Here is an 11,194-nt window from a genome sequence, read left to right as displayed (position 1 = left end):
ATATTATAACACAATTTTCGTATTATTTTAATATTTAGATAAGTTTAAATTCTCATTATATATTCATTTATATAACACTAATTTATTCTATTATATTTTTATCTTTTATTTATATAATTAAAATTAGCTTTCTAATATATACTAGCATCATCAAATGAACTTGATTTTCAAATAACAAAAAGTAAAAAGCATTCAACATTGTATTAACAATCCACATATTAGTTTAAAACATTCAACACTGTCATCAACAACAAAATGTTCTTTAAGTATTCAAGTAGTCTTAAATATTCAACATATTGAAAAGTTACTACTTTCAGCACAAAATATTAAAGAGTTTAATTTTTTACATAATAACACGTCAAAATTTGAGTAGTTGCACACTCCTACAGTACTATTTGATAGGGAAAAAACATGCAATTGAAGTTGCTTCATTGTACCAGCCACAATGATCTGATCTTCACTTCCAATTCTAGCAAAACCAACACACTCCGTGTCTTCGTTGCAAACTGCAATGCAACAAAATACAACAACATTCAATGTTAAATTGATAAACTAAGTCTGATTTAGTTCGTTGAAATTCAAAGTTAAGACATGAGTGATTTATAGAGTAATAGTAGTAGTTATCATTACCAGATTCTACTTTTGCTTGCACAACTTCCAGGAGCTGCTCAATGGCAGTCTTTATTGTCATGTACCTAGCTGGTTCATACTGCTTCTTCCCTCTAAAATTGAACAAGAAATATAGACAAAAACAGAGAAAAACTCAGAACCTGCATGCATTAATTTAAAGATCCAATCCTAGGAAACCACAAACAGAGAAAAACTCAGAACCTGCATGCATAGGAAGATCATGAAATTTCTAGGAAGTACGAAGCATAAATGTAGAAAGACAGCTCTGACGTACTGACCTGTTCAAAAAATAAAAGTGTTACTCAATTATCAACACATAAAAAGCATAGAACAGCAAGATTCAATTGCTACTGCAAAAGCAGAAAACATAGAAACAAATGACCAAAAATCCAGACAAGAGAACTGCATGTGCCATTAAACACCATTCTGCATATAAAGAGCGGGTTAATTGCTAAGGCAATTGCTAAACCAGCTATAACATACACAGCACAAAGTTCGTACACACAAAGAAGAGCAACAACTAAAAGTAAAAGAACAGCAACAGCTCTTGTAGAAGTAAAATTCAGTGAAATGTGAGTGAAACTTTCTGAAGTCAGGTGGCCAGACATAAAAATAATATAATTCATCAAAAGCTTCATCACAATAATATAACAGAGCTTTAACAGGGCCAATTAACCATTTAATATAATTTCCACCTGAATGGACCCACTATAGATTAAAGATGATAAAATGGGATAAGGAAACACTGAAAAGGCTAACACAGAGAGCTTGAGAGAGAGAGAGAGAGACCATACCTCGGTAGAGAAAGATAGAGACAAACAAAAACTAGATTACCTCCTCGCTACTACTTTTTGAAAAATTAGAGAGAAACAATGCACACCTAGGGATTCTCCAAATCAATGTTAATAGAAATAAAGATGAAGAAAATGAGATGAACAATCGGACCCTAAGGAGTTCTTTTAAATATATTAAACTTATTCACTCTTCAAACATTACTATATGCTCTATACTCAAGGGATGATCAGAAAGTCGTTCTCTTCAACACCAAAAGCTAGTTTCTTATTATTACTAAAATCACCCATAAAGAAATAATATAAATTAAGAAAAACAAAAGGAACAAAGAACATAGAGAGAAACTAATTTCAGAGGAAAAATAAAACAAATAAGGTCATTAAATACAAGAATTGAAACTTATCACATTTGAGAGTAAAGGAAACCAGGAAACCAGACCTATGCAACTCAGGAGAAAAAGAAAGGGAAAGGACAATTCATACTAACTAGTTTTATCAACCTATATTCCATAAGAAGAAACAATTCATTCAGTTTGTACTAACTTCTATCCCCATTTATTTCTTCTCTAAAGACCTAGCATAGTTAATTCCTTTCTGTAAAGTTCAATACAAACATAGCATTGATGTGTAAATAGCTTTGGCAAAATTCTCTTTGTGACAGGTAACCAACAGGGCATCATGTATGGCATCCAAATTAACAAGTAGAATGTGAATATGGTTGTTAGAGGTCCTTTATGAAGCCCATGCTATTCCTCTTATTCTCCCAAAGTTTCTCTTTCTTTCTAAGTTGGAAGTGGGAAATGTGTTTAGAGTTAGGTTATGGGAAGTGTAATGGAGGGGCTTTTCTCTTTTTAAAATATATTTCCCTGGTATTTTCTTATCTTGGGGTGATAATATTTCTAAACTTTCTATGTAACACTACTGAGTTTTTCTTTTGCTAGTATTTTCTTATCTTGGGGTGATAATATTACTTTTGCTTTTGCTGTCAAATACCATGAGTATCACATAAACAACCAAGTAAAGTGAACAACAAACTAAACCAAACCAAAGACAGCAATAAGAAAGTTATATATACAACTAGCTACACAGAGAACAGAGGACAAAAGATACAATAAGAAAGTGGAGATAAAAAGGCTAATGAAAGCAAAAGACAGATTCAAGCCCAAAATTCAAGCCTTATCATATTAAACCATTCACAACAAGAATGCATATTCTTCATCTTGATTATGTATTATACAAGTAGGGCAGGGCAGGGCATACACGTATATAATTTATATATCTTAAACCTCTATTGCTACATAAATGGCTAATAACGGTAATTCATAGAGGCAGAGGTACATGATTAGAGTGGGCAAAAGGAATCATACATCATCTTGATCATCTATACACACCCCATAAAAAAAGCTGATTAAAAAAAGCTATTATAATAACTCAATTTACTCATATGTCTCACTGAAGCATTCCATCAAACAGTTATTATGCATAGGTTAAGCAAAGCTTAGTTTTGCATAATAAAACAAGTTTAAGCAGTCAAACAAAACAAAACTTACAGATAAATTGACTCAAACATCAATTAACACAACTACACTCTATACATACGAGTTTAGCCTACATCATTGCGTTCTTTGACCGAACTTCGGTGGATCTCCACCTTTCTGGGGCAAGACATTCACAACCTGCAAAAGAGAAGTTCAAAGTTAGCAAAATTACTAGTGGTATCAATCTGCATTTTTTCCAAACTTTACAATATTATTCACTAATCAACTGAAGTCAAACAAGGACAGACCTTCAAGTCACTGAATGTATTAGTAGCAGAGAAGTTCACAGAAATCGGGAAAAATACAGATGAGTCTGTTGGGGCAACAACAAACTCCATTGATCCACTGCAAACAATTCATCATACAAGATAACTATCACTTAAATTGAAATCAAATAAATTATTAAGTTTCAAAAGGAAAACAGCAGTAAGAATTTCAGACCTTCGGTTCGAGTTGTCAATAAGTAGAATGGACCACTCCAACACAGAATTCCTTGGGTCGAACCTGCAACCAATAAAAAAAAGCAAATTGATACGGAACTCAAATAAAATATAGTGCAACTAATAAACAATGCAAATGGATACTGACCTTAAACAGCATAGAGCTAGTAAAGTTCAACAAAAATGCCAGTCATGATATGATAAATATCCTAAAATTTCATTGACAATGTATGATACCTCAATATGTGCTACTGACACGTCATTGAGAAAAAAGAGGACCCTAAAACATGGTTTGCTATTTTGTGTAAATAACAGTAATACTAATGCAATGGTTTTTTTATGATGCTATATAAAATGCTGATAGAAACTCAAACTAAAAAAAAGAAGAGCAAAACATATAATAGAACAAAAACAATAACCATAAAACAAAGACAATCAGATAAATAACCAAGAAACCAAACCCCAAAAAAGAACCCTTGGATCCAATATTGTGGTTCAGCTACCACAATTCCACACATAACAAATGTACAAATTACATTACTAAAAAAAACAGAAAATTATGCAGAACATAATAGGAGAAATCAAGGGTTAGCTACATAACAGAAAGTTAAAGTACAATGCAATATAGTAGTTGTGGCAACCATGAGCAATTGTTATATGTTATTTAATATACGTCAAAGATAAATAGATAAACAAGAAAATATATATAAATATAACCCATTAATTTTTGGAGTTGATATAACATATATTTTCAAAGCTATTATTGAAAGAAATGTGAATCTGGGTCACTAATGCAAAACAATAATACAACTAACAACCAAAGAAAATGAACAAGAAAGAAACATGACTCAATCCAAACAAACCATGATATCATATATGGCATGGGGAAGAATATACATAACCCTATAAAAGACACTACAACCAATTCAACAAACCCAAATTTGAGACTAAGTGGCATGGGAAAGAAGATGCAGAAAGGCCATGTAAAATCCTGCTATAGAACCAGTGAAGTTCTCTTATTTTCTGAAATTAGAGCTCAATATAAGGCAAGCATCTATAATCAAATATTAAAACTAAACACAATAAATGGGGAAAATATGGTCTAATATATGACAAGCACTTTCAACTTGCAAGCATCTTAAATCTAGGCTCCCTTGGCAATATATAAGAATAAAAATATAATAGAAACATTAGGCTAAATGTGGAGTAGAAAAAACAAGAAAAGATAAATAATTGAAGTAAATCAGCAAAGATATAGAATGGTGAAGTGAGAAAGCAAATATAAATTACAGAAGTCAATACAAAAACAATATTATATGGCTTAATATAAAAGGAACAAGAGTTCCAATTGGCCACTGACTTTATTAGTTAAAGAAAAGTAAAAAATTAATTGTCCTTAAAGAAAACTATGGTCTACAATACTCACTGTTCTACCAAGAATAAATGCAGCTGTAGCACCAATAGAATCAGAAACGAACCCCAAAGGCAACCCTAATAGATAACCTCCACCAAGCTGTAAGAGAAAATAAATAGCACAAATAAAGCATTGATAAAAAAAAAAAAATACTAACAGATACACTTTCACACTTTAACCAAATAAGTTGACTAGATAGACTTTATTCATTCAGAGTTCTATTTTTTTTGGAGGGGGGAGGATCACTGAAAAGACAATTACATACTTTATTAAACAGACTATAAAGGTCAAAAATAATGTCATTGTTTTAGCTCTGCAATAAGAATTAGTGACTTTAACTTACTGTAAATATTGACTTGTTCTACTTGCCCCACCTTTGCCCTCAACTCTCTGACATGGGAATAATGTTTTCTCAATAGATCCCCTTTTAGTAATACAACCAAAATTGTATAAAATTTAGCTAATATAATTTTCAAATAATAGAATTGAAGACACTATATATATGAAAATTATTAGGCACTAGACAAGGAAACGTGAAATGGGGTAAGAGGTTATTATAAATACCTTTGATCTTACTTGGCATTTAATACATAATTAGCTATTATATCTTATGAGGCACAATCTGTATTAGATATATTATATACTTTTCTGCAATATAATCCATTACATACTAAGTAATAATAACGCAAACATCCCCACCCATCAATATCATCAATATCATATTTCACATAAAAAAATTCAATAAAATGTATCAGCTATTCAACATTGTTGCTATTAGTCTCACATACCATCAATCCAAGTTCTGAAGTAGTGTCAGAAACATGCTCACCAAACTTAGCATTTGTAGCAGCTACACAAATTTTGACTTTGATAAGATGTTCTTAAAGCCGAAAAGAAAAAGAAAAGCAATGTCAATCAACTTATAAGACAATGACACCATTAAATATATATACATAATATCCATATGTATACTATATTGCTACTATCGTCAAATGACAATAAATATAACAAAAATACAATTAAATGATTCAAATACAACAAGATAAGAGAAATGCATGCATTGTAGTGATTCTTCCTCATTTAGAGCTAATTTCTGCACTAAAGGATTCAATTTATTTGATGAAGACCAGAGAAAGAACAGTCGTTACATCACAAAAGCTACAAAAATTCAAGATCAGAAAAGTATTTGATTAAATTGCAATGCAATAAATCAAATTTGTTAATAATACCTCCAACTGAACTCTTTTATTTAGGAAAGAGAGTTAAGCAAAGCATCTATATATAGGACCTAGAATCTTAATCAACAAGAATGTGCAGATTTTTTTTATAATCAAAGACCAAAACAGAGTGTAAGTGGCACTAAGCAGACGAGATAACATATATACACAGAGAGCACTAGCACAATTTTGACTAATTATATATAAATGTATCTTGCATTATACACAAAACCATGTGCTAAAGGTCCTAAGCCTAACGAGTATACACCAAAAATGAGTATCAGTTGACTTGAAATAATTACCAGCCAAACTAAAAGCAAACACAAAGAAGAAGAAAACAATGGTTGAAATACTCCTAAAGAGATGAGATAACAACAAACTAATAACAAGATATAATACAGATTCTTTACGAAATAAAAACCATAAATGTATATAATTTGACAATCAAAATTATTTCAAAATATAATCTAAACAACATGCTAATAACAAGATATAATTTGAGTTTCATGTGCTTCTACAAGGTTCCAACAACTATGCATTCCTTCCCCTCTTCTAATTCCAAAACAGTACGTACTGCAAAACTCAACAGGAGAACGAGATTTATGAAAGCCATAGCTCGAACAGAGAGCTAAACATCAACAGAACTAAACAGCAAAAACCTACAAAGTAGTAATAAAAATAAGCCTCTTTATCAGCCTCTTTATGTGTATATATACCTCTTGTAATTCTAGCTCAAACCAGAAGAAGCAGCAACAGTAGAAGAGAATGATTCACTATTATCAGCCTCTTTATGTGTATATATACTTCTTGTAATTCACTATCCAAGAACAAGTTTAAGGATTTCGAATGCAATATTAATGAGAAAGACTTAATCAAATCAAAGAGGTCTGGAGTAGTAATCTAAAATCATGAATATAAGAAATCACAAAATCATATTATCTATTTTTGTGTGAAATATATATGTTCTGAACTGTCTAAAAATATGTGTGTATTTTTGTACCACTCCCAAGTTCAAAAGTAAGAAATAGTTTACTTTTTCCATGTGAAATATATATGTTCTGAACAGTAAAATAAAATCTGAATTTTCTGTATATATTCTTGCTAACCTGGGGGCCACATCAGAAGAAGTTTGATATATTCCAAGCAACAGTTTAGACTGCCAAAAGTCACTATTTCTGAAAGGCATAAGAGAGGGCCTATTAAACGTATAGTCATGAGATCATAACTCAACTAAAATCTCAATTTATGGGGGCCACATTCAGTCACTATTCCTTAAATGTAAAGATATAAGTATTAATAACATGCTTTGCCTTCATAATAATTTCTTTCTACACCAACAAACATCTGCAAAAATTTCAACCACATTGTAATTTTTGAATGGAGATGTAAGTCAATATAGAATTTTTATACATTCCAAATCCAATTTCCCGAATTTTCCTTCCCCATTTCATTGTAAATAATAAGGTTGTCCTGTACTTTTCTACTTGTCTAATCCTGCAACTCAATGACTAAAGATATTTCACTGTATTGACTTAAGAGATGGTACTATGGCATTGCCATATGACATGGAAGCATATTAATCATAAGATTTTTGAACACATGCATGTAAACTTACCTTGTAAACATGTGGCGCACCATGAATTTGTATGTTGCTAGAAGTTCTCTGACCAGGAAAGATATACATTTTAATTATAGAGCCTTTCCCCAAAACCGAATCGTTACGCGTCTTTACAAATGCCTCCATAACTGCATCACCATTTTGGGACTCATACGGTGCTCTCAGTTCCTCCTAAATTAAAAAACACATGAGGGTTCAGATATCCATGCCAATAAGAGGACAAATTGTAAGTTAAGAAAAACTGTAAGTCTCATGTTTCCTAGTCCAAGAAAGAAGGAAATAAAAAAGCCTCCAATCTTACAGGAACTGTGAAAAATCTTCCAGGCCTTAATCTTATGCTCCATTTCATTGCTTGAACCTCTGATCTTTGACAGCAGCCAAGCATATGCTTAACAAAGAACCAATTTTACAGAAAATTAAAGGCTGCAAGATGCTATTTCCGTATGAGCATCCTTTCATTGGTTATAACTAGCCATTAGTTTTCTCTACCCAGACAATTGAAAAGTACCTAAACCAACTTATTGAAAAGTAATTGAAGGAACAAATCTCAAATTCAAATTCAAACTTTTTCGGAAAATAGCATTCTAGAGAATCCCAACACAATAATATGTTTCAAAGAAGAAGAAAATCATATTTAAACATTTATTTTAATAAAGATAAATCTAATTAATATATATGTAACACCCTGGATAGCCAAGACTGCTACACTGTGTACTTATAAAGTGCAAGACTTGCTAATCAAGTCATTAATTTAAAAACGTGTCATTAGTTTAAGTGTTCTAGGGTTAAAAGACATTTGGCCTCAAAAGATACATTTTATAAATTATAAACAGTTTACAGAAGGGATCCCCAAAAGATCAGTGTTTAAAAGCAGGTTTGCAAAACTCAACAGTTAAAAGTAAACATTAGCCATACTAAGGCAAAATACAAGGTTCTGGTCCTCTTGTCCGTGTAATCTCCTCAACCGTGGCGGCTGAGCGGCCTGCCATGTACATTCACCCTGCAGAGCTCTCCAATCAGGGCTGATTGATCTTTCCTTTGCCTTTACCTACACCACGCAGCACCCATGAGCCGAGGCCCAGCAAGAAAACAACATACACAGCATATACAGCAATCTCAAACAGATATTCTAGTAAGCATGTTTAGTTATCCAATCCATAGCATATAAGTATACTCCAAGGTACAAACAATATCATCCACACTTACATTATTCAACAATCTCATCTATAGCCAAACAAAATGTTCAATTTACAAAAATACTAGGGCCGACGCCTTAGGTCGCACCCTCTGTTTAACCCACTGACTCCGACCCGCTTAAACTGAGCTCAGTGCATAATAAGCTATCCTCGGATACCAGTGTCCGAGCCATGCCAATTGCACAAGTTAACCATGGCACGCTTAGGCCATTGGTTTATAATTTACATGGCATAATACCATTCTTTCAATCATATATATATCAGGGAGCCCTTAGTCCCACTCAAATATTCAACCGGGTGTAGTTTTCTTACCTTTAATCTTCACGGTTCTGGATTACGAGCAACACCCTTCAAGCACGATCTGTTCCTCAGCCTAAGCCTTTATCACCTAGTCACAATCAAAGTATAGGGTCTCATTAAAACTCAAGTTAGGGTTTCTGATCACAAAACTAACTTCCGGGAAAACAATTCCCACCAAGCACGGTGGTGGAATGGTTCCCGAGCTTCCTAGGCTTGATCTAAGTCCTTAAAAACCCCAAAAGATCAAGTAGACAACCAAGGGCTGCGGCCCTAGCCTCAAAACAGAACAAAGGGTCACCATGGAAAAGACACGTGCCGCGGCCCTTGCATGGGCGCCGCGGCGCTCACCCCTGGCTCATTTTCAACCTAGGGCCGCAGTGCCCTAGAACAGAGCTGCGACCCTTCCTAAAGCTCAAAACCTCAGCCAAAACCACCCTTAAGCTCCCTAATTCAACACCCAACATTACCAGAACTTATTACACAACTTATTGTACACATTTCAACATAAATTCTATCTAAAAACCCATAGAAATCTCACTTACAATCCTTAAAGCTCTAAGAACTTAAACACCCAATTTAACCAGTCAAAAACTTAAACTCAAACCATTAATTCATGGATTAAAGCTTACCTCCTCTGCTGAACCACTTCACCAAGCCAAAACCAACCTAAATCCCCAAGTTTCCTCCTCAATTCTGCCTTAAAACATAAAACCACAGCTTCCTCAATAACCCAATAAGAAAACCCAGAAGTTATAACCACAGAAAGGAAATTAAGTGCTTACCTTAGCCCTAGTTTAGTTCTTGAATAAGTCCTGAGCTAAGCCTCCAAAGTCCAGCTTAATCTCCCAATAACTTCCTCAGATTTTCTATGTTTTCCTTTCAATCTTACTTAGCTTTCTTTCCTTTGTTTTTTTTTCCTTGAGAGTGAGAGAGAGAGTAACCAGCTGAGTAGAAAACAAAGTCGGTCTAATTCTTTCTAAAGGCTTCCTAGGTTTGTCTTACTTGTTAAGTTAATCCCAAGGCTCGGGGTGCCGGAACCGTCCCCGAGGCCAAAACGGTAAAATCCCCCAATATTCCCGCCTAGAAATCCTAACCTCAAATATATCTCCATATATTTATTTTCATAACCCGGTAGTCCAAATCACTACCCGATACCTAAAGTACCCCTGACTTGTCCAAAGTCATATTTTAAGTCTTGTTGTGACTTTTCCCGCCATCTGGCCCTAGGATCGTCTCAAGTCGTGCTCTGCGGACCTAGCCACATAATAATGTGGTTCTCACATATATCACATAAATATTTCATATTATCACATAATATCATTAATTATCATATAACCATCATTAATCACATATTCACACATTTAAGTCAATAATATTCACTCTAATCCCATTTATGCCCTCCCGACACGCTAATCAAGACCCTTAAGCCTCATTAGAGATTTTGGGTCGTTACAATATACATATATCAAACTACCTCTCTCCCTTTCTTCTCGACCCTTTCTCTGCAAATTAACCAACCCTCAAACTTCAACCTAGCTCTAAGCTTCAAACCCAGCCCCGTTTCCAGCCTTGCATCGTCGACCACACCATATGCTATTACCTTTGTTCTTGTAGATGCTTCATGCAAAAAAACCCCAGCAATATGCAAAATCAAAAATTAATTTTGAAAACCACAGATTTTATAGATTCTATGAGATTCAAGTTGATAAATCTAACATCTACAACTAAATACTTACCTGGCTTGCCAAGATCAAAGAGAAGAATGAATCTAAGAAACCCAACGACTGGAAATGGGTTGATAGAGAGAAAGAGAAAGACGAGAGAGAGAGAGAGGAGATTTGAGCGAAGGAGGAGATTTGAGAGAGTGAGGAGTTCGGAGACCGTACCAAACTGAAGAAATGGGTCTCTTCTTTGTGTCGAAATGTTGAAGGAAATGAAAAAAAAAAAAAAAAAGCTAAGTGGCGGGATGGCTAAATAAATTACTGCCACTTTTTTCATTAAGTTCCCAATATAATACATTTTCATAATACTTTTCTATTAGTATTATATT

General features: G+C 33.6%; 1 long non-coding RNA gene across 1 annotated transcript; it reads right to left on the bottom strand.

The window, feature by feature from the left end:
• Positions 1–636: 636 nt before the first annotated feature.
• Positions 637–6,828, bottom strand: LOC133816367 (uncharacterized). Its single transcript, XR_009885187.1, has 6 exons — positions 6,747–6,828; positions 3,401–3,463; positions 3,208–3,304; positions 3,021–3,097; positions 832–908; positions 637–722 (listed from the first exon to the last, which is right to left on the bottom strand). It is a non-coding gene; the product is annotated as an uncharacterized LOC133816367 (long non-coding RNA).
• Positions 6,829–11,194: the final 4,366 nt, after the last annotated feature.

The sequence above is a fragment of the Humulus lupulus genome, chromosome 2 (genome assembly GCF_963169125.1).
Source record: "Humulus lupulus chromosome 2, drHumLupu1.1, whole genome shotgun sequence".
In the NCBI taxonomy this organism is placed as follows: domain Eukaryota; kingdom Viridiplantae; phylum Streptophyta; class Magnoliopsida; order Rosales; family Cannabaceae; genus Humulus; species Humulus lupulus.
This window is presented reverse-complemented; position numbering and strand designations above follow the sequence as displayed.